This window comes from Heteronotia binoei, chromosome 12 (genome assembly GCF_032191835.1).
Source record: "Heteronotia binoei isolate CCM8104 ecotype False Entrance Well chromosome 12, APGP_CSIRO_Hbin_v1, whole genome shotgun sequence".
Classification (NCBI taxonomy): domain Eukaryota; kingdom Metazoa; phylum Chordata; class Lepidosauria; order Squamata; family Gekkonidae; genus Heteronotia; species Heteronotia binoei.
In genome coordinates, this window is record NC_083234.1 from 37066508 (window position 1) to 37094387 (window position 27880).

Genomic DNA, 27880 nt, shown 5'->3' on the forward strand with positions numbered 1-27880 from the left:
ATTCTTCTGTTCTCCATACCTTCCAATCATAGACTGTTTCCCACCACTGTCTTTCTTTAGCCTCCTGTCTCTGCAAAGCAGCTGCATCAGGAACAAAGTACAGTTTGGGGAAAAGAGGAAGCACCTGACAGAAGGGCACCCAGCAGCTATTTGACAGTGCTCATATCAGTACAACTGCCTAGGCAATTGTATCAGTCACCCATTGGATGAGCCACTCATGCCTGCCTCCAAGCTATTTAACATTCATAAATGAAATCCCAAGTCACTGAATCAATGCAAGGCTCCATAAATTGCCTTTAGGGACATGTGTGATCAAAATGCAAAATACAATCTGCCCCCCCCCCCAAAAAAAAAAAGGATCTGAAAGTTTTGCCATCAAGAAACACTTGGTAGCAATTATATGTTTAAATTTTTTTTTTGCTTCACTTTAATCAGTGGCAGTCATGTGTTGCTAATCATTAACCTTTTCACCCATATTCCAAATGGAATAATTACTAGCCGTAATTAGAGGGGAAACTGTTCTAAATGTATGGGCTGATCTTGCGGTCTGACTTCTGGTTGCCTTGCAACAATTTGCACATTAGTAAGAACAAATGACACACAAAACGGTGTATGGATGAGACCTTCAGAAGGTAAAGGCTAAGTGTGTTACAAATTTTATACCACAGAAGAGGAAAGCAACATGAGAAATTACCAGTCGATGAAATGCAAATTTGAAGTCACATTAGACTGAAATGTATGAGGTCAACCCTGCTTGCTATTTTATTATGGTGATTCTTCACAGCATTTGCCCATTGCTCCTTGAGAAGATCCAATACCCCTCCTGAAGGATCAAGACCTCTCAAAAGAGGATTTATTTTTTGCAAGAATCATTCTCTGAAGGACGTCAGATGCTCAATCCTGTGCAACCCGTACTAGGTGAACAGGCCAAACAGACCTCTGTATGAGAGGCTAGAAGAGTTCATGGTCAGGCAGGCAGGCAAAAGTGAATGCTATAAAAGTAGTTCAGGCAAGAAGGGAAGGGGGAAGTGGAGAACCTAGGAAAGTAACAAAACAGAAGCAGGCAAGAGTGCAACCAAGATACAGGATCTAAACAACCAGCAACCTACAGTGTTCACAAATAATAGTTAGGAAAATATTCTGTACTTGCAAAGCATATTTTCTGTTGGGTCAAGCAGCCCACGTGGATGGTTTGTTCCTAATTTAAAATGAGCAGCATTTGTTCCAAGTGGTTTTGTAACTATGATTTAGTGGCATTTAGCATGACAGCTGGCTAGGTAACCATATTGGTTGCATATTTAGAATTTACTGGGTTGCTAAATTATATATGCCCTAAGATCATCCATGAATGTGTCATGCATCACTTAAAATCAGCTGCATTTTTAGTGCATATGCTGCTTTTATACCTGCACAATTGGTAGTATTAACCATGTTAGCTCATGCTCAGGGCATACTGGACTGAACTACAGTTTCCAGGGGATAGCTGCTACTCATTTGTGACCCAACTGAGCTGAGTACATTCAGTGAACATCTTTAGCTTTTGCACTCAGGGGTGGAAATCGGCAACGCTACATAAAACACAAAATTCTAGTCCCACCCCGCCTCTTGAGGGAATCAAGGCAACCTAGACAAGCACTTCTGTTATAAGTTATTTTGTTCTTGGTTTTGGGTGGGTTGGACACTTGAGGGAAGGGGACAAGGATGAGCTCAGGAATGCAGCTCCAACATTTTCTCATAAAAGGAATCTGCTTTTCAAAATGAAATGGGTATCCTTGTATAGTCAGGGTACGAATGGACATATATGCTATCAAAACACAACCAAGTAATAGTGACCCAAGCATGGAACATTCAAGGCAAGTGAGAAGCAGAGGTGGTTTACTGTTGCCTTCTTCTGCAAAGTCTTCCTTGGTGGTGTCCCATTCCAGTACCAACCTGCTTAGCTTCTAATGAGATCCGGTTATATCATGCTGCCTTCCCTTCTATATATAGTTAGGGCACAAAATAAGAATAAAATGTTAGTCCCAGTGGTAATTGTGAGAAAATGACCCCTCTGTCACACACACATGGTTGCCAGGGCGCCTGGAGAAGTGAGCTTGCACCCGCCTGGCCAGTGAGTGCGAGTAGAACTATTCAGGAACTACATAGGACTCATGTGTACCAACCACCAAGTATATACGTGCTTGAGACAGGCACAGAGTGTCTGCAGACGCACACGGACGTTTCCCCGCTACCGCGTGGAGTCCGCCATGGCGAGGAGGAGGCTACGCCGCCAAGGAGCTGTCCAGGCGAACGGTGTTGAAGCGCTAAGCATGGAAGCCACTGTGCCTCGCTAACACCACATGTAGCCATCTTCCTGCCTGGTTGGGCTTCATTCCTTCTTAGTGGGAACCTCACGTACACACCTTGAGTCATTCCTAGCCCACAAGCAACCTGTCTAGTTTATGAATGGATTAATGGCTCAACTGTTGATCTTGATTGCTAAGTAATATCCTGAACAGCAGTCCTCACCCAGGAGATGATGAGAAAGAGGAAGGATCTCTCCTGCTACCTCCAAGCCCTTTTGTCTACACCGGAATACCTAGGTTCATATCTGATTCCCTATTGTCACCTTCCCAGATAATCCCATCTCATCCCAATCACCCAACCATTTCCATACTGATATCACCGGAGCCGCCCCAGGCCCTGTCGCAACTTGGAAGTTTCCAGGATGCCCAAGATAAAGGTAATGTTCATTGGTTGAAGCATACACCCAATCAGGTGTTGCCATGGACTCACCATTGGTCCAGCCAATGTCCAGCCTTCTTGGTCATCAGCAGAACCTCCCATTACCACTCCCAGTCACCTCCCATCCCCTCAGGACTGAGGTGACTCTATATAACCTGTGGACTAGCTACCCACAGGTGTGCTCTCTATTCAGCAACCCCCTCATTCCGCTGTATAGATCCATCCCCGATTCCTGATCAGTTTCGGGTCCATCCCCCATTCCCTCATTCGTCGCCATCGGAGTCTTCCTTGGAGTCTGCGAGAGGTAGTATCACCCTGTATGTCCATCCTTTTATGTACCCCTATCGATCTCTCTATATTTCTTTAGACCTGTGTGAATGTGTGATTGTTTTTGTACCTTGTGTGAAAGAACTATTGTTTCAAATAAATTACAATTGATTTTATTAAATTAGAGTCCAGTTTATTGAGCATTGACTATCTGAATGGTTGAGCCTGGTATACACAGATAACAAAGATTCCTATTGGGCCAGCTGTCTCTCAATCTAATTCCCCAATCTCATTTTGAGAGCAGTTACCCTAACATAATTATCTACTAGTGGAAGGTCGTTCCATGTCTTTCCCACCACTGTAGCCCACTGAGGTCCTCAGAATGCTGTTCTTGGAGGACAGGTAACCGCCTGGGACAGCAGGAGTTGTAAACTGGGAGTCTGCAGTGTAAGGAGGGAATTGGCAGCAATCACCACCTTCCACCAGCAGAATATTACTGTTCAATCCAACTAATTTTATTTAATCGCACTATACCAATTGCATATAAAAGTACAGCATGTTTCAACCATAGCATAGAAAACCAAATGTGGAAAAGCAGAAACCACTGTCAAAAAATAGCCATGATTTTAAAAAAGTGCAGTAGGAACATTCACTCATCGCTACATTTATATGGAATGTAACTTTAAACTGGATGAGGATTTTTTTATATGCAATGCATTGCTGCCCAAAATTCTCCAAAGAATGATTAAATAAAAGAGAGAAGGGGGGAAATCCAAGAGCTGCTATTATTGTCATGAAATGTCATGAATCACTTGGCAGAACTAATTAAAACAAAGAGAGGTTTAATACTGCAGATAAATCCGAGAACGGAAAGCTTCTTTAAAAAAAAAAATGATAAACTGTGAACTGGGCATTTTTCTTCCCTGACAATGCAATGTAGGTTAAGAGCTATCAAGTTCTGGAGAGCTGTTGAGGAAGAATGAAGCTAGAGCATGACCATAAGAAAAAAATACATAAAACCCATGAAGAATTAGAAATGAGATCAGTCTTCAGTGCTTCAAAAGAATGAGGTGTGATTGCTTTGCGGGAAGTGACGAATCCACTGCATTATTAGGGAACGAGGGTTATGTGCCAGAGGCAACTGTTATTTTTCTTGTGCTGACATGAGATTGGCAATGGAGAATCCAAGAGCCTTGATTTTCATCTTGCAGAACAGCCACTGTACCATCACAGGCTGCAACTGTAAAAATGAGAGATAGGCTATTAGAATGAGCACCAGCAAATGCAATGATTGGTTTACATTCTAAAAAGGCAAACCTGAGATAGCTGGAAAACCCAACTGTTTAAACTTTGGAAGATCCATGAGGGGGTTCTGTTACTGATCAAACAATGGAGTTGGAGGAGACTTTGATTTCCATTGTGCAAGTATCCAGCTCCAATAGAGACTGGTTGCTAACCTCTTGGTGGGTCCTGGACAGGGCTTTTTTCTTTCTTTTTTGGTAGCAGGAACTCCTTTGCATATTAGGCCACACACCCCTGATATAGGCAATTCTCCTGGAGCTTACTGTAAGCCCTGTTCTAAGAACCCTTAAGCTCTTGGAGGATTAGCTACATCAGGAGTGTGTAGCCTAATATACGAAGGAGTTCCTGCTACAAAAAAAGCCTTGGTCCTGGCAGGGGCCATTTTGTAGAAAAATAGGTGGTGGAGCTCATCCAGGGATTGTTATGCAGCTGCACCTACTATTCAATGGACAAGTTAGGTAGGTGGGGAAGAAGAAGGGGAACCCTCAGTAAGGTTCAGGAGCTGTGCTCCTGTGAGCTCCTGCTGAATTCAAGGCATCCTGGATATCTCCTAGAATTACAACTGATTTCCAGACTACAGAGATCAGTTCATCTGAAAAATATGACTGCTTTGGAGGGTGGACTATGGCATTACAGCACAATGAGGTCCCTCTCCTTCCCAGACCTTGCCTTCTCCAGTGTCCGGCCCCCACCTTCAGGTCACCTGACGCAGGCTCTGTGCGTCTTCAGTTTTCCTTGGTTTTCTGTTAACCCATACCTTACTGTCACAGCTACCAATTGCCACTGGCAAGGCCAGAGGGAGGAAAAGCATATTAATCCATTGGTGGACACAGACTTCACTAAGGATCTCATATTTTATTTGATATTACTATTGTATTGTTAAGAGAAATTATTTTAAATTCAGCTTCATCAGATTTCTCCTTGAAATCCACCAATCCATTTCTTTCCTTCCTTTTAGGAATTGGGAGTCCATTTTGAATCAATTTTCTTTTTATCAAATAGGAATTCAAAGAAAGGAGGGGCAGGAAGGCAGGTTCAGTGTTTCATTCTGTAAATACTCGGTGGCAAATAGTGTCTCCCCAAACCTTTCATTCCTCTTGCTTAGAGCACCACCACATGTTGTGTAATATAAAACCAACCACAAGGGCTAAAGTTACAAAAGAGAAAGAGAAATAAAAGAGAACACCCTCTTTTAAAGAGAATAAGAGGTATCAATACTACATCTAAAAATTGCATTTTTTGGAGGGGGGGATATTTCCTTTCCCATAACAATGCTGCTTTAAGTGGCTTTGGGAGGCAGTTTTGAGTTGAAAAGGTAAGCTGTCATGCAGCAAACATGCATTTGCATCATGCCACTTTTCTGCTTTCAGTTGCCCCCTTCCTACTGTTGTTCACTCTCAAGTGGAGTGCACCTATTGGGTGTACATTTTTTAATTAGGATCATGGGCGGTGGAAGAGAAAACAGCATAGCAAATTGCCTTATCTTGTCAGACATTAGAAGCTATGCAAGACAGGTACTTGGCTGGGGGTTTACCAAAGAAGACTCTGCAGAGGAAGGCAGTGGTAAACCATTTTTGCTTATAACTTGCCTTGAAAGCTGCTTGCTTGGGTCAGGTGAGACATGACAGCACTTATGTACATAATAGAAGATGAGGGAAAAGATTTTGTTTAACAACATTGGTGGAACTCTCTGCCAAATAACATCTATGCCCTGTGGGATCTTATGCAGTTCTTCAGGGCATGTAAGGCAAAGATGTTCCACCAGGCTTTTGGCTGAGGACAGCAATGGGTACCACCCTCTCTGGAAATCCCACTCCCCACTTGCTTTTTCCCACTCATGAGACAGTGATGCATACTGTATTTGGCACCAACTAATGCTCTTTAATTTTAACTTGACTGTTTTGAAGTCCATTTTATATTGCATTTTTGTTGTTCATGTTAGCTACCCTGAGCCCTGTGAACTCAGGGAAGGGTGGGATATAATTGGAAATTATAAATGAATTAATGAAAGCATTGATTATATGTTCCTGCTTCCATCACCATTCCATCAAAATCTGTTTCCTGCCTGCTTGAATCCAACATTTTTAAGAACATAAGAGAAGCCATGTTGGATCAGGCCAATGGCCTATCCAGTCCAACACTCTGTGTCACACAGTGGCCAAAAGAAGTACTTCTTCTTATCCGTTTTAACCCGACTGCTCAGCAATTTCATCGAATGCCCACAAGTTCTTGTATTGTAAGAAAGGGAGAAAAGTACTTATTTCTCTACTTTCTCCATCCCATGCATAATCTTGTAAACCTCTATCATGTCACCCCGCAGTCGATGTTTCTCCAAGCTAAAGAGCCCCAAGCGTTTTAACCTTTTTTCATAGGGAAAGTGTTCCAACCCTTTAATCATTCTAGTTGCCCTTTTCTGGACTTTTTCCAATGCTATAATATCCTTTTTGAGGTGCGGTGACCAGAATTGTACGCAGCATTCCAAATGAGACTGCACCATCGATTTATACAGGGGCATTATGATACTGGCGGATTTGTTTTCAATTCCCTTCCTAATAATTCCCAGCATGGCGTTGGCCTTTTTTATTGCAATTGCACACTGTCTTCACATTTTCAGTGAGTTATCTACCATGACCCCAAGATCTCTCTTTCGGTCAGTCTCTGCCAGTTCACACCCCATCAGCTTGTATTTGTAGCTGGGATTTTTGGCCCCAATGTGCATTACTTTGCACTTGGCCACATTGAACCTCATCTGCCATGTTGACGCCCACTCACCCAGCCTCAACAGATCCCTTTGGAGTGCCTCACAATCTTCTCTGGTTCTCACCACCCTGAACAATTTAGTGTCATCTGCAAACTTGGCCACTTCACTGCTTACTCCCAACTCCAAATCATTTATGAACAAATCATTTTTGATCTTCTCACAAACCTATTAATCTGTGGATACCCTTGAGCCTGTTCTGCCTGGCTTTTTCAAGCTGTGTCTTGCTTCACATTATTTTGACTTACCTTACCATGGTAGTTCGTTCCACAAACCTGAGCCTACAGAAGAAGAGGAGATCACATCATGAATTTCCCATGTCACGTGTTTTAGCCTTTTCAATAAGATTATTGTTTGTTTGACGTTACAGCTTCAAAAAAGCAGGATCGAGGCTTGGGAATGTAACATTAGCATAAGAGAGTTTAGAAAGTTTGTATGCAAATATGTGGTTTGGTAATAGGTATGTCAGTCCCCAGGTGGGCATGGGCAATGTCCTGATTTCACAGACTCCTGCTTGGCACCAGCCAACTGGCTGGCAAGGGGAAGCCCTACCCACAACAATGATCACTGGTGGCCACCCCTCCTGCAAGATTTAAAGGGCCCTCCAGCTGATCAGTGGGGGCACATGGCCTGTCAATCAGCTGGAGCATCCTTTAAATCTTGCAGGAGAGGAGGGAGAGAGGTGGCTGCTGGCTGCACACCTAAACTCACTGCTTGGAATTCAGACCCCAGTGGCCCCCCTTTGCAAAAAAAATAAAAAATAAAGGAAAGTTCCTTTTTTCTTTTCTTTTTTTTAAGTGGGGGCCATTCACACCTGAATTCTAAGCACATATATGCGGCTTGGAGTTCAGGTATGCACAGTGCCCAGTCCTACTTGCAAAAACCATTTGAAGGGATGATTCCCTTTAAATGATTTCTTGCAAGTGGGGTCACCCACTCCTGAATTCCAAGTGGTGAATTCTGCTGCTTGGAGTTCAGGCTAGTGCAGTGCCCACTTGCAAAAACCATTTAAAGTTAAATGGTTTTTGCAAGTGGGAACCGTTGGTGCCTTCCAAGGAGTTGTGCCCCCAACATGATAATGTCATTTATGTGTGGGGACACCCTCGCCCCCTCCTGGAATGCCCCCCAAAGCCCCCAACTGGCAACAAGGTAGGACTTAGCAACCCTATTTGATAAAATACAGATTTTTTTTTTGTTAACTGAAAGATTTAATCATATTAAAGAGTTTAAAACAATCATAAATATTGATAACAATGTATCAGTTATTTTGGCTGGGTCCTCAAAAGTTGGAAGCACCTTGCAGAACCTCTGAGAGGCCCTGAGAGCAAGAAACAAACTGAAAAGGAATGGCAGGATGGAGAAGATAACTATGACTGAATCTATTTGTGCGTAGATGTTCCAAGCAACAAATACCTAATCATCGATGAAGTTTCCACATAAGCAAACATCAGCTACTTCGTTTATTTATATATATATATATATATAAATAAACGAAGTAGCTGATGTTTGCTTATGTGGAAACTTCATCGATACATCTGTTGTACAGATATATATATATATATATTATATCTGTGTTTATGGTTTTTGCTTTTTGTTGTTAAGCTTGTAGGTTTGTTTGTAATGTATACACCTGTTGTACAGATTTGGAGCCAGGTGAAACATTCTGTCAAGGAAGACTATATATATATATATATATATATATATATATATATATATATATATATATATATATATATATATATATATATATATATATATATATATATATAAATTTCCAATTCCACCTTCTTGCTGAAGATTCCTGAGTTATCCATCAAACTATTCCTGTCCCCCAAAACCAACATTTTGGGCAATCAGTGGACTTCAACAGAAGAAAGGATGAAGGAAAATTTTGTTCCCTGATCAGCGTTTCTTCTTTCAGTGGAAAATGTAGTCTGTGTACTGATAACATGTAATATATACATACAGCTTCAGCCATTTATGTGTATGAATTATGTGATATAAATTCACTTCCAGCTTATGGTAAACTTATGCATTAATTACTTCCAAAACATCCTATCATTGACAGCCTTGCTCACGTCTTGCAAACCAAAGGTTGGGGCTCCCTTTATTGACTCATGTGCATATTGTGTGTAATATATGCATGATACTGATTTATTGACAGAGAAATATTATTGAAAAAATGCCTACATTTTACAGGAAATTGATTTAAGGCTACAGAAAATGGTATGAAAACAGCTGGTTGAATTCTCACATGGAGAAGTGGCAGCACAATACAGATATAAGGTGTCAAAACAGCAGGAATGAGAAATTTAAAATCAGTACTTACACAAAAGGTTTTAGGGAAAAACTTGTTTTGCTGCATTCTCCATAAAATGGCTAAATTAGCTTACAAAAATCAAGGCAAGAACGGCTGAGTTAAAAGCAAGTTTCTGGAGAGGCAAAGAAGGAATCTATTAAATAAATACACATGTATAGGCGGCAGCATAACATCTGAAATAGTAAGATTAAAATAGCAAAAAGAAAAAAAGAGGATAAAACAATCATCCAACTGTAAACAATAAAACAGAAGGCAAAAAGACTTTAAAAGAAACATCTTAAAGGCAAGGGCACTAAAATTGACCGAGTGACTGGCTGAGTTGCCTGGTGTGTTTGTTATAAACACGGAACACACCAAGGTTCTGCCCTGCCTTGGAGGACACACAGGGCGAGGCACACTGTTTGTCCTGGTAGAGGAGCTCCCAACCCCAGGACAAAACAAAGTGTCTGATTTTCCCTTGGGCTGCCTTGGCATTGCCTCCTCCATTATAAGGTTGCCAGCCTCCAAGTGGGGCCTGGAGATCTCCCACTTTTAAATTGATCTCCAGCAGGCAGAGATCAGCTCCCTTGGAGAAAATGACTGCTTTGAAAGGGTGGAGTCTATGGCATTGTACCATGCTCAGGCCCCTCCTTTCCCCAAACCCTGCCCTCTCCCAGCTCCACCCTCAGAGTCTCCAGGTATTTTCCAATACAGACCCGACAACCCTAATAACCCAAACAGCATGTTTAGTTGTCTAGGCATGATAAGGTTGCCAGTTGATCCTGACAGCCCTATATTTTCACTGACAGTTTAGAAAAATTCTGGAAAAATACTGGTCATTTAAATGTCCAGTATTTTTTCAGGGTTCCCCCCCCCCCAACAGTCCGTGCATATATCAGACAGCTTGAGTTAATATGGCATACCTGGCAAGCCTGAACTGGACAAATTAAAAGTCTTCTTCTGCCACCTTAAGCTTGACGTACTACGTGTATCAATGGAAGTTGGTATGACACAGGTATTTTCCGCATGACGATGCTTTCCTGCGGAGGCCCCAGTGTTGCTGCAGCTGGCAATGTAGGGCTGTGTCAATGAGTCTCCCAGATGGCAGCTTCCCCCACATTTCCCCTGCCCCAGCCCCTTTGGCCTCTTCCTGAAGGTTTGTTGGTTTGTTTGTTTAAAAACCCTAAAACTGGTAATGGACATACAGATACACCATTGTATTGATACATTAAGTTATTATTTAAAAATTCAAAAAAGCCCTCTGGGAGCAAGTGGGGGAGAGGGTGGCTGCCAGTACTGGCAATCCAAACAGGACTGGCACAAGGTGTTCCAAAGCTGATCTAGGATGCTTTCCAAAAGAGGAAAACAGTTGGTGCAATGTGCAGACCCAGTCTAATGTTACTGGACATTTTTTTTTTTAAAAAAAAAGTTGCAGTATATCCTACTTCGCTGATTTGCTGTACTGCCCTGCTACATCATTTTAGTATACTGTCCTGTCGGACCATTTTGTTGTACTGAATATTGTAATTAGGTTTTTTTATTACTATGCTGTTGTGATTTTATTGTGGTTTTATTATTTATGTTGTACTCTGCTCTGAGCCCCTACGGGGGAATGGGCGGAATATAAATACACTAATAATAATAATAATATTGTGTAATCCATATTTTAAGAATAGCAAAACCCATAATATTCTTATGTAGCTATCTGGAGAATAATGCAGTGATAGTGTGGCATACTGGTCAGTGTGTCAGATTAAGGTCTGAGAGAGCCAGGTTCAAATCCCCACTCACCCATGGAAGCTCAGTGGATGACTTTGGGCTGTCACTCTTTCTCTACGTTTGTCTAAAGGTCATAATAAATAACTACTACTACTACTACTACTACTACTACTACTGTCACTCTTTCTCAGGCTAACCTACCTCACCATGTTGTTTTGTGAAGATAAAAGGGAGGTGAGGGAAATGATGTGAGCTGCTTTGGGTCTCCATTGGGGAGAAAAATGGGGATTAAATAAATACAAACAGTAATGCATTGTTTCTCGAATACGGCACATGCCAGTTCAGACCTTTGCAAAAAGACTTTTCTTATATTCTCTTCTCTCCTTACTCTATTCTAACAAGCAGAAAAATCTGCCTTTGGTATGATCACCTCCTTAGCGATCAATGGTTCCCTCTGGAGCAGCATTTTGTATACGTGTGAGTCTTTCTGAACTTGACAGTCCTTGGGAATGTTCCACCCATCCTAATATGAAAATCAATGGATCCCAAGGGGAGGATGTCTCTATCATTAGATCTGTTTGCTCCATAACCTTCACACAAAATGACTTGATGTATAAGCAGTCTTATCATATGTAGAACAGTGTTTTGTTTATAGGACTCCTGTACTTAGATTTTACTCTCTCTGTCTTAGCTACATTCACATTTTCAGTCAGAGATATTTATACCTTTAAAAAAAAAACTTAATTTTGATAATACTGAAAACCTAGAGTAGAAATAAGGATACTTCCACAGAAGGTGTATTATGGGAAAGGGGGGCACTGTCCTTTGGTGGTTCTACTCTTACTTCACCAACCAGCTGCAGAAGGTGGTGTTGGGGTACTCCTAATTGGCCTCATGGTATATATATTATGCAGAGCTGCAAGGTTCCATAGTATCCCCCAAGGTATTTATTAACATCTACATGTAATCATAAGGAAAGGACATCTGGGGGTTTAGAGTGCGATACTGGATGACACCCAGCTCTATTTCTTAGCAGCTAAATCAGAGGTCTGAGGAAGGGCAGAATTGGTGCCTGGAGAAGGTAATGGGATGGTTGAGGGCTCACTCCAGACAAGACTGAAGTGCTGTTGGTCAATGGAGAAGCTGCTCAGGTGGTGCAGGTTCCATCTGTGCTGGAGGTGCCACAGGATCCTGACTATGGAGGTTTAGGTATCCTTTGTGTGTGTGCCTTTTATCAGCTCTGTCTAATCTGCCAGCTATGAGCATTCCTCAGAAAGAGGGATCTGGTCACAGTGATTTATATTCTGATCACCCAAGTTAGATTACTACAACACACTTGTGGCCACTGGGCAAACCCAACAGGGCCTGGTCAGCAGCCAGGGGGCTCTTGTGCCTTGGTCAGAATAAACTTGACCAAGTTGAAGTTGCAGGCTGATGTTACCAAGAGGATGGAGACAGGGACACTGGCTGGGATGTTTAGGCCAGCATAGGGAGCAACTCATGGAGGTGAATGCTGCCTGCAATGGCCTGTCAAATGGAGGCTAGGCTGTGGAGGCTACCATCTGTCAGGGCTGGGAAAGGGGAAAGAGGCAGCAGGCAGAGCATAGGAGGTTTGGGCTGGATGGTCAGCTGGTGGGGAAAGTGCAGAAATGCTTCTTCAAATACGGCAGACACAGAGAAGCCAGGCGAACCCAGGGGTGACAAGATGGTGATGGAAGGACTGGTGACCCTTGTCCTGAGAGACTCAAGGGAAGGCCTGATATCAAAGACTAGGGGCATAACAGTGGGGATTGATGGCCTAAAACCAAAAGACCCAGTTAGGGTTCCCAGTCTCTCACTGGGGACTCAGTTAGGGTTCCCAGTCTCTCACTGGAGGTGGGGTTTTCCCTGATTTTGGGGCCTCCAACCCACTGGCACAGAATCACCTTAAGCATGACACAGAAGATGTGGCATAGAAATATCCCAAATAAAAACAAATTCTCATGTACAACAGGACTCTGCTTTCTCTTCTGTTGTGTCAACATTCACACACCAGGTGCAGAGACAAAGAAGTGCCTCCATATGCATTTGCAAAGAATAGGAAGTCACAGATCAGGGTCTCTCTCTGGCAGCAGGATTCAGTTGTCTGATTCTATTCTGCTTTATGCTTGTCAACACCATCACTGGAAATGGCTAGTAGCTTGTTTTGCACTTACTTAGTACAATCAAAAGGTGGCTGGTTGAACCTTTTTTCTATTGCCCAGGCCTACCATCTAACTAGGATGGCCAAAGTCAAGATGGGACCTGAAGTTCTCCTGGAATTTCAGCTGATCACCAGACCACCAGAATTTCAGCTGATCACCAGACCAACAGATCCCTTGGAGAAAATATCAGCTTTGGAGGTTGGACTCTATGACATCACATCCCTGCTGAACTCCTTACTCTTCCCAACTTCTGCTTTCCCAGGCACCAAGTAGTGTATCGAGATAATGATATACCGCAATAACATAAAACCAGCCAGCGCGACCCTCAGCACGAACTCCCAGCCAATCACCTGCTGTGGCGGGAAGTTCAACAGGCTAGGATTGGACTGGCCTGTCTGGAGGGAGGTTCCTGGAGGTGTACATAAGCAGGACCCGGCCCGCGGGTTCTCTCTCTTGTAACGTGCCTCCATTAAAGCATGTTGCCCTACCAACGTCTCCTGTCTCAGTACGTTACAGTGGCGACGAGGATGGGATTCTAGCCACGTCGGCTACATCAGAGACATGGCAACCCACGGGCCACGACCGCCGCCATCGCCACCATGGCAACCCAGAGCGGTACCACTGGTCACATCGAGCCGTTCAACCCCGCGAATCCCGAGGGCTGGGAGTCCTACGCAGAACGGGTTGAATGCTACTTGAGGGCCAATCGAATCAAAGAGGACAGCATGAAGAGGGATGTTCTCCTGAGCGTCTGCGGGGCGGCCACGTTCGAGATCGCCAAGGGTCTCTCGGCCCCCGCAAAACTCACCGAGAAGTCCTTCGCGGAGATCATCAGGCTCCTCACTGGCCATTTCCTGCCCCAACCATCTCGAGTGGCCCGCCGGTTCCTTTTCCACCGGCGAGACCAAGCAGCAGGAGAATCGGCCGCCGACTATCTGGCGGCCCTACACCAGATTGCGGGAAACTGCGACTTTCCTCGGCTGGAAGAGACCCTGGCCGATCGGTTCACGTGGGGCCTCCGCGACGAGAGGCTCCAACAGAGGCTCTTCGCGAAGGAAGAGCTCACTCTGCAGAGCGCCTTCAGCGAAGCCTTGGCATTCGAGAGAACCGCGAGGACCTTTCCCAAGGCAAGGGCCGATGCGGTCCACCACGAGGAGCTGGACCCCGACCATCCGGAGGGAGAAGCGTTCCAGCTGCGCCGCCCAGCAGGGGCAACCATCCGCACGCCACAACGACCCCGAGCAGCCGAACGATCCCCAGCGGCAGAGAGACTGCCGGCCCCCAAGTGCGCCAGCTGCGGCGACCCCCACGACAGAAGGGACTGCCAGTACCGGACCTGGGACTGCCGGAGCTGCGGAAAGACTGGCCATATTGCAAGGGCTTGCCGAGCCAAGCCCAACCGCCAGAGGCCGACCACGCACCACGAGTCGGCGGAGTTCCACTCCACAGCCTCCACAACCCTACAGGTACTGAACTTGCCCCTCGCCACCCCCGACAAGATCAAAATGGCGGTCCTCATCGAAGGGAACCCCTGCCAAATGGAGGTGGACTCAGGTTCCTCCATTTCCATTATAGCAGAGGAGACCCTGAGGAAACTGTGCCCCCGCCAGCGGCTTCAATTAAGGCCGGCGGACTTCATACTCCGGGACTTTCAGAAGAATCCGGTGCAAATCGTGGGGTGGGCCCGGGTGCACGTCGAGCGGTGGTCCTTCTACGGCCCGCTGGACATCCTGGTGGTAAAGCGCCAGCTTACCACCCTGCTAGGACTGGCGTGGTTCAAGCCCTTGGGGATCCGCTTGGAGGGGGTGGGGCAAACCCTAACACCCAGGGGGTTCGGGGAGGTATGCCAAGAGTTCCCCGACGTGTTTGACGGTTTCCTGGGGAGCTACCAGGGGCTGGCCATTTCCCTACCGCTCGACCCGACGGTCAGGCCGATCAGGCTCAAGGCCAGGCGGGTCCTGTTCGCCTTAAAGCCTAAAATCGAGGCCGAACTGGACCGCCTCATTGCCCAAGGGGTCTTGGAACCGGTGGACTAGGCCACGTGGGAGACCCCCATTGTAACCCCGATCAAGCCAAACGGGGAGGTGCGGATCTGTGCCGACTATAAGTGCACCATAAATAAGGCACTACAGGATAACCCCTACCCAGTGCCGGTGGTGAGCCACATCTTGGCTGCCCTAGCGGGGTCTAAGATCTTCGGGAAGCTGGACCTGGCACAGGCCTACCAACAGCTCCCGGTAGATACTAAGACGGCGGAGGCCCAAACTATCGTGACACACAGGGGGGCCTTCCGAGTGCGGAGGCTACAGTTCGGGGTTAGCGTTGCTCCAGGGATTTTCCAAAGTATAATGGACGCTCTCCTTAAAGGGATCCCCGGAGTCCAACCGTTCTTCGATGACGTTTTAATCGCCGCCCCGGACTCCGAAGAATTCGGCAACCGCCTAAGAGAGGTGCTCCGCCGGTTCCAGGCAGTGGGTCTCAAGGTCAAGAGGGAGAAATGCTTGCTGGGGGTACCACGGGTGGGGTTCCTGGGTTTCACCGTAGACGCAGCGAGAATCCACCCAACAGAGGAAAAGACCCGCGCCATCGTGCAAGCCCCGGCCCCCACCTGCAAAGCGGAGCTACAAAGCTTCTTGGGGGTGCTTAATTTCTACCATTCATTCCTCCCCCACAAGGCAGCCCTAGTAGGGCTTTTTTGTCCAGCCCTACACCGGTTGCTGGACAAAAAAGCCCCTTGGGTTTGGGGCAAACAACAAGCCGCCGCGTTTCAGGCAGTCAAGGACGTCCTGGTGTCCAATGCGGTGCTCCACCATTTTGACGAGGGCCTCCCCGTCATCCTGGTTTGCGATGCGTCACCTTATGGTCCTGGGGCACCAACTCCCGGACGGGAGGGAGGTACCGGTAGCGTACTACTCCCATACACTCACACCGGCCGAGCGCAATTACGCGCAGATAGACAAGGAGGCTCTGGCAATCGTGGCGGGGGTCCGCAAGTTCCATGATTATTTGTATGGGCGGAGGTTCACAATAGCTACGGACCACAAGCCGCTGTTAGGTCTGTTGGCCCCAGACCGCCAAACCCCCCAAATACTTTCACAGTGCGTGTTGAGGTGGAACCAATTCCTCAACTCATACACTGGTCCACCGGGCCGGCAAGGCTATGGGCCACGCGGACGCGCTCAGCCGTTTGCCTCTACCCGTCACAGAACCTGACCCAGCCACCGCACACCTGGTCATGTTGGTCGAATCCCTCCCAGAACAGCCCCTCCACGCCGCGGAGGTCGCAAAGGCTACAGGGAGAAACAAAACACTGGCAAGGGTTCTTGACTGGGTGGTGAGGGGGTGGCCAGAAGGGAACATGGGGGAAGAGTTTAAGCCCTACAAAATGAGGAGAGAGGAGCTAGCAGCCCACAAAGGGTGCATCTTATGGGGAAGCAGGGTGGTGGTTCCCCCCCCCCTGCCCCGGCATAGTCAGGATGAAGGCTCTAGCCAGGAGCTACGTCTGGTGGCCGAGGATGGATGAGGAGATCGAGAACTGGGAGCGGAGGTGCAGCACATGTCAGGAGTCACGCCCCGAGCCACCAAGCGCCCCGGTCACATGGTGGGAAACCACTAGGAAACCTTGGTCCAGGCTCAACTTAGACTTTGCGGGGCCCTTCCAGGGACAGATCTTTCTGATCATGGTGGACACCTACACCAAATGGCTGGAGGTCATTCCAGTAGCGTCCACGTCATCAGCAGCCGCAATACGGGCTCTGCGCCGGGCCCTTAGCACCCATGGTATTCCGGACACTATTGTCACAGACAAAGGGGCGGCTTTCACCTCTGGGGACTTTCAGGCATTCCTGCAGAGGTACCTGATTAGACACATAAGGTCTGCCCCGTTCCACCCGGCCACCAACGGACAGGCGGAGCGAATGGTCCGAACGACCAAGGAAGCCCTGGGCCGGATAGTGCAGGGTGACTGGGACCACAGACTAGCTGCCTTCCTGTTCGACAACCGGGTAATGTTGGAACTCAGTCCTAAAATGGCTGACTGACTCCATCTTAGTAATAGTAATGTTGTTTCTGCAATGTCATGCTGAGTCATGCTGCATCATGATCCAGCTGTTACCTGTTACTGAGGTAAGGTGGGATGACCTCACCTGTAATTAGGCTTTGTGCTGACTCACAGAGCTGATGCAACCCTGATGATTGGTACGTGTACTTAGGGAAGCTCAGTGAGCCTGCTCAGTCTGCCTGTAAGGATTGTGGGTTCTGTGAGGCCCACTATCTGGGTGGCAGCGAGACACTGCTGGTGTTGGATCCTAGGCTACTGTGCTTGGATCGTGCTGTGTATACTTACTGCTGTATACTGTTATCTACTGAAGTGTGTACTGATTACTGTGTATGACCTTGGCCTGGCAACGACTCTGAATATTGGATACTTTCCTGGTAAATATATCTACCATTGAATACAGCTGTTTCTCTTGTCTATTAATTCCTGTGTTTTGCCTGTCCCTCTCCTTCAGCTCTTCTGCTGCGTGCAAAATACTCTAACATTGGTTATGGGCCCAGAGCTCCCAGTGCTCCCAGTGTTTCTAGAGGTGCTGCTGTTCTGAAGACAGAGGAGGCAACACAGTGTTTTGGAAGAGACGGAGGCAGACTGCCAAGTTGCCCAGGTGTCCAGTGATAAGTAGCAGAGATGGAAGCTGCAAATGTTGTTTCCTTCTCTGGGCTCAGCATTACTAAGCTGAATGGGACTAACTATGCTACGTGGTCCCAGAAGGTCAGTCTGTTATTAAAGCACCAAGAGCTGTGGGAGGTGGTGGCTGCTCCTTTACGGGGGTTGTTGGCAGCTGCTGAAGACAGAAAAGCTGTAGACCTTTTGCGTAAAAAGGATGTTAAAGCTTTGTCTTTAATAGGTCTTTCTCTAGACGACTCCCAGCTGGTGCATATAGCAGGACTGGAGAAGGCTCATGACTGTTGGAATGCTTTGAAGGAAATTTACGTCCGAGGAACTGTCGGTTCTCAGATTCGTTTGGTGAGAAAGCTTCTGCATACCAGGCTGGCAGCTAATGCTGATATGTTATCTCATATAGAGTCTATGCGTAGGATGTTTCTAGAGCTAAGAGAGCATAACCAAATGTTTTCTGAATCACAGGAGGTGTGCATACTTTTAAGTTCCTTAGATGCATCATATGACGCTGTGATAACGAGCCTGGAGGGTTTGCCTGAGACAGGGTTAACCATGAACGTCGTAACTGGACGGCTTCTTGATGAATATGGCAAGAGACAGTCCAATTCCTCTCTACGTGCGGAGAGAAAGCCTGTCTGTAAGCCAGAGAGGGGCAGTGGATTTACTGTTAAGGAGGATCCTGACTGTCAAACAGGTAATGTAATGGCTGTAAGGAAGAAATGCTTCCGGTGTGGCTCATCTAGACATTTGTTTAGGAATTGTCAAGGCCAGAAAGGGAAAGAGAGACGGTCTGAAATGAGGTCTGCTGATAAGAGTGGTAATGTGCATCTCGTTACTACTGGTAAGTCAACTAACCACACTCAATCTTTCCTAATTGACAGCGGAGCGTCGGAGAACCTCTGTAGAGAGAGGAGTTTGTTTACTTCTTACACACCTGTTGATAACCAGTCTGTTGTTTTAGCAGATGGAGTTAAGGCAACTGTTTTTGGCAGAGGGAAAGTCTTCCTGCCAAGCCTAAGGAAGGAGCTTCAAATGGGTTTTGTTCCTTCACTTAAGATGAATCTGCTGTCTGCGTCTGCTCTGTGCAGGGAAGGTTTCAAACTGCAATTTGACACCTCGTGCTGTGAGCTGAAGAACACCAGAGACGGTGTGTGTGTAAAGGCAATGCTGAAGGAAGATTTATACTTCTTGCATACCAAGGTACAAACGTGTAATAACGTCTGTGTGAATAAACCAGTGCATGATAATTGCTGTCATCTTTTACACAGGAAATTAGGCCATGCTGGTTTTCCTGCTCTAAAGAAGACTGTTGAACAGGCAGAAGGCCTTAGTCTTAAACCTTGCAAGGAATTTCTTGACTGTGAAATCTGCAAGCTTGTGAAGTCTACAAAAGCTCCTGTGCGTACTCCAAGTAAATTTACTAGTAAGAAACCTCTTGACCTAGTGTTCTTAGACCTGATAGGGCCCTTTAAGGAGTCAGTGGGCGGGGCCAAATATGTCTTAAGTATAGAAGATCACTATTCAAGGTATGGGTTTGTTTACCTGTTGAAAGCTAAAACTGAAACCTTTCAAAATATGCAGAATTGGCTAAGGTTTGTTAAGAGAAAAACTGGAAATGTGCCTGCATGCATTATTTCTGACCGAGGCTCTGAGTTTGTTAATAAACGTTTTCAAAGTTTGTTTGCAGAGCTTGGGATTGAGCACAGATTGACTGCTCCATACAGACCAACCCATAATGCTTTTTGTGAGAGAAGAGGCCGTACATTGTAAGACATGTGCCAGTGTATGTTACGTGATGCAGATATGCCCTGGAGATTTTGGGCAGAGGCTATGTGCTGTGCCAACTACAACCTGAACAGAGTTTGGTGTTCATCTACTGGCAAAATACCAGCAAGCCTATGGCATGACAAGGTAACTAACTTGGCAAATTTGCATGTATTTGGAGTTACAGCTTTTGTTCATATTCCTCAACAGCTCAGACGTAAAGGCAAACTGAAGGCTAGACGTATGAGGTTTCTCGGGTATGAGAGAAACGGGAGCTGTTATCGTTTTGGCACGCTCGACAGTCGTGAGGTGGTGATTAGTGCTTCAGCCACGTTTCTGGAGAGATCAGAGGGCTGGGATCGTTGCACCCAATCGCCAGCGTTCTGTCCTGAGGATGACCAAGGAATCCGGTTACAAGTCAGCTTGATGCCTAGCAACCCAGAGGAGGGAGAGGCGGCTGAGTTAACCCCAAAAGAAGAGATGCCTGATGAGGAGGAGATGGAGGAGAAGCCTACTCGTGAGGAATCATCCGGGAGGAATGTGCCAACTGATGAGCCTGCATTGAGGAGATCTACACGTGAAAGAAGAGCTCCTGAGAGATTTAGTCCTGTAATGTCTGCTATACATGAGCCTGAGAAATATACTGACATTTTCTCTTTGTCCAAGGAAGAGCAGTGTAACTGGAAGGCTGCTATGGATGATGAACTTTCTTCCCTGAAACGTTTAAATGTTTATGTTGAGACTGATACTGTACCTGCCGGTGTAAAACCCATAGGCAGTAGATGGGTATACAAGGTGAAAACAGACCAGTCTGGGGGAAAAAAGTATAAGGCGAGGCTTGTAGCACAAGGTTGCAGACAGACTAATGAGACTTATGACGAAGTGTTTGCTCCAACGTTAAAAAGCAGTTCACTTCTGACTGCGTTAACTGTGGCAGCCAGAGAAAAACTCCATTTTACCCATTTGGATGTCTGTGTGGCATACCTAAATGCTAATTTGGAGCACCAAATTTATTTAAAGAGACCAGAAGGTATTCCTGGTACTGGAAAGGGATACTGGTTGCTAAATAAGAGCTTGTATGGTCTAAAGCAAAGTGGTCATCAATGGTCAAAATGCCTAGTGGGTACACTTAAACAGCTAGGGTTTACCCAGAGCATTGCTGATCCATGTGTGTTTACCAAGGGAAATGGTGAAACACGATGTATTGTTCTTACTTTTGTGGATGACTTGGGGATTCTAACCAAGACAAAGAAACAAACAGATGATATTGTTTCAGCCTTAAGTAAGAAGTTTAAACTGAGAAATCTTGGTACTGTACAGACCTATGTGGGTGTAGATATTGCAAAAACTACACAAGGTTTTAAACTGTCACAAAAACCTAAAATCATAGATTTGTTGGACAAGTACAAGATGACTGATTGCAAAACTGTTTCAACCCCTATGGTGACTGGCTTTGTAAATGATGTTACAGATAGCCCACCATGTAATGTTGAAATGTACAGGTCGTTAATTGGTAGTCTGAGCTATATCAGTAATTGGACACGGCCAGACATATCAGTAGCCTGTAATCTGTTGGCAAGAGCTACCCAGAACCCTAAGCAGAATCACTGGATTGCTGCTAAGCGAGTGTTGAGATATTTAAAGAACACTGCTGACTGGTGTCTTTATATCGAACCTAGGGGGGAGCTAGCACTGAAAGTCTATACAGATGCAAGTTTTGCAAGTGACTGTGAAACCAGAAAGTCAACAACAGGTCTTTCCATATATTTGGGAGAGGTGTTAGTATGCTGGAAGACACAAAAGCAGCGTGTGGTTGCATTGTCCACCGCCGAAGCAGAGTTCTGCGCCCTTTCTACCGCTTGTACTGAGGTAGAATGGTTTAGACAGCTACTAAAGGACCTGCATATAGAGGCAGAGAAGCCTGTTGAAGTTCTGGAAGACAATCAAGCTGTGATTGAGATTGCAAAAGCGGAAGGAGTAAAGACAAGGAATAGATACACTGACATAAGGTACCAGAATGTCAGATCATGTATCATGGAAGGGTTGATAAACATAAGGTATTGTGATACTGGCCACAATACAGCAGATATGTTTACGAAACCCCAGACTATGGAAAAGCATAATGAGCACTGTAAAAGGCTCGGATTGAGAAACGAACAGAACTATTAAGAGGAGAATGTTGGAACTCAGTCCTAAAATGGCTGACTGACTCCATCTTAGTAATAGTAATGTTGTTTCTGCAATGTCATGCTGAGTCATGCTGCATCATGATCCAGCTGTTACCTGTTACTGAGGTAAGGTGGGATGACCTCACCTGTAATTAGGCTTTGTGCTGACTCACAGAGCTGATGCAACCCTGATGATTGGTACGTGTACTTAGGGAAGCTCAGTGAGCCTGCTCAGTCTGCCTGTAAGGATTGTGGGTTCTGTGAGGCCCACTATCTGGGTGGCAGCGAGACACTGCTGGTGTTGGATCCTAGGCTACTGTGCTTGGATCGTGCTGTGTATACTTACTGCTGTATACTGTTATCTACTGAAGTGTGTACTGATTACTGTGTATGACCTTGGCCTGGCAACGACTCTGAATATTGGATACTTTCCTGGTAAATATATCTACCATTGAATACAGCTGTTTCTCTTGTCTATTAATTCCTGTGTTTTGCCTGTCCCTCTCCTTCAGCTCTTCTGCTGCGTGCAAAATACTCTAACAGGTAACCCCCAACCCGGTCACGGGGATGAGCCCGGCAGAACTCCTCATGGGGCGCAAACTCATCACGAGGCTCGACAGGCTACACCCTGACCAAGCCTCGGACATCCGAGGGTCCCCGGAGGTCCGGGAGGCAGCCCGAGGGTTCTTCGCGGGGGACCCCGTGTTTGCACGAAACTACGCCCAGGGACCCATGTGGGTGGCGGGTCGGGTGAGGCAGGTAATTGCGACCCATCATTATGAGGTATCCACAGAGGGGGGCCAAACTCTTCGGCGGCACATCGACCAGCTGCGCCGCCGCACTCTACCGGAAGGGGCGATCAATGTGGAGGAGGGGGAGAGCCGGCTAGGGGACTGCCAGCGGCCACAACGCCAGCACCGACCCGGCCCGCCAGCGAACTCCCCAGACCAGCAGAGGCCGAGCGACCCACAGAGATCGACCAGCAACCCACAGCAGCCTCGGCCCCCGGAGAGACTCCCGCGGCCGAAGCAGCGCCGACACCACAGGCAGCTCCCAGACAATCCACCCGGGAGCGCCGACCTCCCACCTACCTAAGAGACTATGTACAGCAACTAGGGGGGGAGGGGTGTAGTGTATCGAGATAACGATATAACGCAATAACATAAAACCAGCCAGCGCGACCCTGCGCGGAGCGACCGGGCTGTCCCCGGGCTGCTCAGCGCAGGGCACGAACTCCCAGCCAATCACCAGCTGTGGCGGGAAGTTCAACAGGCCAGGATTGGACTGGCCTGTCTGGAGGGAGGTTCCCGGAGTTGTAGATAAGCGGGACCTGGCCCGCGGGTTCTCTCTCTTGTAACATGCCTCCATTAAAGCATGTTGCCCTACCAACGTCTCCTGTCTCAGTATGTTACACACCACTTCCAAATTCCTTGCATTTCCCAAGCCTACATCTAACTCATTCCTGTTTGGACAACCAGAGTGCCATTCTGACAGAACCACTGGCATGCTCTTGTTGCCTAACATATCCATATTATCTTCTGTAGCAGGTCTGCTTCTACCAGTTTACTCAGAGGCTGTGGTCAGACAAGCTGTTTGATCTGATGTCATTGCTTCTCCCCTCCAGCTAAAAAATGCTTATTCGGTGATATCTGTATCTTCTTCCTCAGTTGTTGGGACCCCGTTCTCACCCTGCAACTTTCCCGACATGGGAGAAAGTCTGATCTTTTTGGACTGAACTGATCTCTGAACTCTGTCATGCAAAATCAAGTCATTTGGGAAGTCAGATTGCATACTTCTGCCTGTGAGCCATTTTTAATCCAGTTAGCAATGTGTGCATAAGTGGATCTTTGCCACAGTGTTTTGAATCATCACTTGTGCATTTGTGCACCTGAACATTCTGTCAGGATCAGGAGCCTTTGGGAGAGTTGTTTTTGAGCAACAACCCCCCCCCCCTCAAAGAAAGAACCTTCTATCCTGTTTCTTGGGGCTGGAAAGCTGTGGAAATAGTCCCTAGCTAAGCTCCCATACTGGCAGGGAGCCTGGGGGAGCTGGCATCCCTAATTCAGAGAGATGGGTAAAGCTGGAAAAAATTTAAAAATCCAGGCAGCCTTGCTTCTGAGTAAACTTGGCTGAATATCTGCCCCCAAAGATTGTGCAATGCTTTCTGGGCATGAACCTTAGCTAAAGTGGGGGTGGATGTAGACTAGACTAGAGTTCAGTTCCCTCTCCATGTATTCTAAGGAAGAGAGGCAAAGTAAAAGTGGCTAAGAGGTGCTGCAGTACTTGTTGGAGGGTTTGTGGAGCAGTCAAAATGGAGAGGTGCTTTGAATGTTTGTTTCTGTGCGTGCATGAAAGACAATTTTTAAAAGAATGCCACCTGACCACTCATTCAGTGGTTATTGCACAGCAATAATCTGAATGGTCAACCATGGAGGGAGTGCGCGGTCAGGCAGGTTAAGAGTGGCATGTTTGGACGAACCTCTCCAAAACAAATAATACCCAATAAAATAGAGGCGCTGGCAAACCACACCAAGTCTGTCTTCTGAATGCAGCTAGAGAGTGAGATCCAAATCAAATTGAGGCCCTTGCTATGGTTTTATTATCAGGAATGTCCCCAGTGTAGAAGATACAAACATTTCACTTCCACTGTGCAAGCATCATTAACGTCATTTCCCCGAAACTGCAGTCTGGTAGCTGGTCAGTTTATGTATGTGGAGATTGGGAAGGAGGATGTAGAAGCAGTTCTTGTAAAATGAAAGGATTCCAGTGAAATATACAAGCACAATGGTTACAGGGTTCCCAGCTGGATAATATTTTTAGAGTTAGTAGCTGAGTAGTATAAGAACAAAGTTTTCAGGAGGGCTGAGAGGAAAAGGTTTGAGAGGCACTATGCGATATCCTTGTATGCATCCATGATGTAACTATATTTAGAATATTGTGCACAGTTTTGTCTATGGCTTTTCAAAAGGGTTCCATAATACTGGTATAAGTACAAAAAAGAATCACACAACATATCAAAGGGTTGGAGCACATTCCCAAGGGAGGGGAAGGATATTTAAAGGGCGGGGGGGGGGGGTTAACTGAAAAAAAATACATTTTAGTGGGAATATGAAAGAGTAATAAAATTATGCACAGTGTGGAAAAGACAGAAAGAGAGAACATTCCCACTCCCATCATACTAGAAAAGGGCACCAAATCAAGTTAAAGGGCAGTTCAGGAAAGATATAAACTAGTATTTCTTTACACAAATGCTAGATTAGATGGATTTAAAAGCAGACTAGAAGCTATACTAGACTAAACTGGACAGAGCTGGCATGGAGTAGTGGTTTAAGTGTTGGACTGGGATCTGGGAAAACCAGGTTTCAAACCCCACTCTGCCCTGGAAGCTTGCTGGGTGACCTTGGGCCAGTCACACACACTCAGCCTAACCTATCTAACCAGGGCTTTTTTTTGTAGAAAAAGCCCAACATGAATTTATTTGCATATTAGGCCACACACCCTGACACCAAGCTAGCCAGAACTGTGCTCCTGTGTATTCTTGCTAAAAAAACAAAAAACACCCTGTATCTAACAGTGTTTTTGTGAGGGCAGAACAGACGAGAGGAGAATGATGTAAGCTGCTTCTGGTTAACACCATTAAAACAAATTCTTTTAATTCTGCTTTATCCATTTTCCCCAAAAATCCAACAATTTTTTCATCTTTTTAAAAAAAGGAATTTGGAGTTAGTTTGCAATTGATTGTTTTGATCAACATCTAAATTCAAAGATAGGTGAGGCAGGAAGGGAAGTTTTGCGAAATTTCAGAATTCCATTGTAGATGCTCAGAAGCCATCAGCGTCTTCCCAAACCTTCCCATCCTCCCATCTGAGCAACACCCTGCAATGTGTAATGTCAAAAGAACTCTGCAGGGGGGTGAAGTTAGCCAGGGGCAAATGTAACAGAAAACTACAGGGGGGGGGGAGAAAAAAATAATAATTTGAAAGAGAATAAGAGGAATCAATGGCTATATCTAAAAATGATTTTCAGAAGACTGAAATTGCACTCTCCATACCAATGCTAATTCTGGCACAGAGGGGTGAAACTTCAGAAGAGCAATTCTTCCCGTCTTCAACCTATCCTGTCCTATAGTATATTGTGCTTTCAATCAGCATGGCTTTGTTGATTCTGCTGTATTTTTATGTTCAGAGAATCTTAGTTGTCATTGTTTCCCCCTCTATATCAATGATGGTTTGTATATTCTGTTGATACCAGCATTCTAGCAATATTTGAGCCCCTTTACTCAAAACAGTAAAATGTTACCTTTCATTTCATGATCTGTTTACATTTGGGGGTGGGGGAGAAGAAACCTCCACTAAAACCCCCTCAAAAATAAAGAGAGAACAAGCATTTTGCTGCAATTCTAAGATGCAGGCAATATGATGATTGGCATGTTTACTGTGGGGAAAAATAACAGATAATTGGAGCCCAAATTTGGCTGACTCTCTGCTCTGTAGAATTCAGTAGTGTGATGTTAAATTCACTGTAGTTGGATGAGGACTGGGGACTAAGAGGCAGGTAGCTTGTTGCTGGGAATGAGTATGAGTGGTCAGGCATATTTATTAGGGCCTTATTTTCTTTCTAAATTAACCAAGATTGGACAGTAAAATGCCACCCAGATTTTCATAGATAAAAAGAGGTACATTATTGTGCGCTTGTAGCACTCCCAATGTTCACACCAAATAAATGCTGCCTGGACTAACACCCCAGACATGGAATGCTACGAACTTTTCAGAGAACAATCACAGTCATTTGTGAGCTGAGCTCTGGATATCTTCATCTCACCACTAGCTGAGCCAAACAGTAACTAAACAGCTTTGTAGCTGTGCAGGTGGAGTTTTGTTTCCTTCTGGAGTTTTCTTTCTTTCTGCCTTCCATCAATATAGTAGGTAGAATCAATTATTCACCAGAGCTATGACAGTCAGGTCAGATAATTAGAAGGTACGTATGTGGGGAGAGACTATAATAATGGCTGCAGGAGCCAGTTTGGAATAGTGGTTAAGTGCGTGGATTCTTATCTGGGAGAACCGGGTTTGATTCCCCACTCCTCCACTTACAGCTGCTGGAATGGCCTTAGGTCAGGCATAACTCTCATAGTTGTTGTCCTTGAAAGGGCAGCTGCTGGGAGAGCTCTCTCAGTCCCACCTACCTCACAGGTTATCTGTTGTGGTGGGGGGAGGTAAAGGAGATTGTAAGCCACTCTGAGATTTGGAGCATAGGGTGGGGTCTAAATCCAGTATCTCCTCCTCCTCTTGCTCCTCCTCCTCCTAGACTCCCATCAGTTGTGTGAACATATATGCTTGGAATACTTTCAGTTGTACTGCATTATACTGTACTGTTTGAATACAAAGAAAGTAACATAATGAATACATTCCAGCTTCTCACTGACAGCTGAACTACTCACCAAAAAATGTCTCCCTGCTTATGATTGGTCAGCAGAATATAAACTGAATCAACTAGTAGTTCAGAATCCCTATTTGCAGTAGGCCCAGTTGGGTTTCTTCTAAAGTAGGGCCCTCAATCCTGGGTTGGTGAGGCTTGGAGCTTGAGATATAGGCTGGAGCTGGAATCTTGTAACTTGAGTGGAGGCTTAAAGCTAGGGCACAAACTTGTTGCTCCAGTAAGGCTGTCTTCCCGGGCCTAAGTAAACGGAGAGATAATTGATTCCAGCTGAACTGCAGGCAGGTGCTGGAGCTCCTGGGGCTACACTGCGTTCTGGCCAGAATCCTGCAAGGAAGCATGCAGCCAGACTGACAGGTCACCTCCTCTGTGCCACCTTGGCTCTGGCCTTCTTCCACCACCATTTATGTGGAGCGGGAGAGGATGGGTGGGGCTACAGGCCAGGTCCAAGTCCTGCCTAGCAGAGACTTGGAAGCTGTCTCCGGGGGTGGTGGCAAGGGTTTCTTTTCAAAATCTGGCAGGGTGGCCTCTGGCAGAGATGGTATATTGTCAGCTGGTGCCTCTGCAATGTTGGTCCTTCTG

The 27880-nt window shown here is 45.9% G+C and overlaps 1 long non-coding RNA gene across 1 annotated transcript; it reads right to left on the reverse strand.

Moving 5' to 3' along the window:
- Nucleotides 1–3484: 3484 nt before the first annotated feature.
- Nucleotides 3485–27546, reverse strand: LOC132580393 (uncharacterized). Its single transcript, XR_009556049.1, has 4 exons — nt 27303–27546; nt 9381–9483; nt 7300–7332; nt 3485–4231 (listed from the first exon to the last, which is right to left on the reverse strand). It is a non-coding gene; the product is annotated as an uncharacterized LOC132580393 (long non-coding RNA).
- Between the last annotated feature and the right edge of the window lie 334 nt (nt 27547–27880).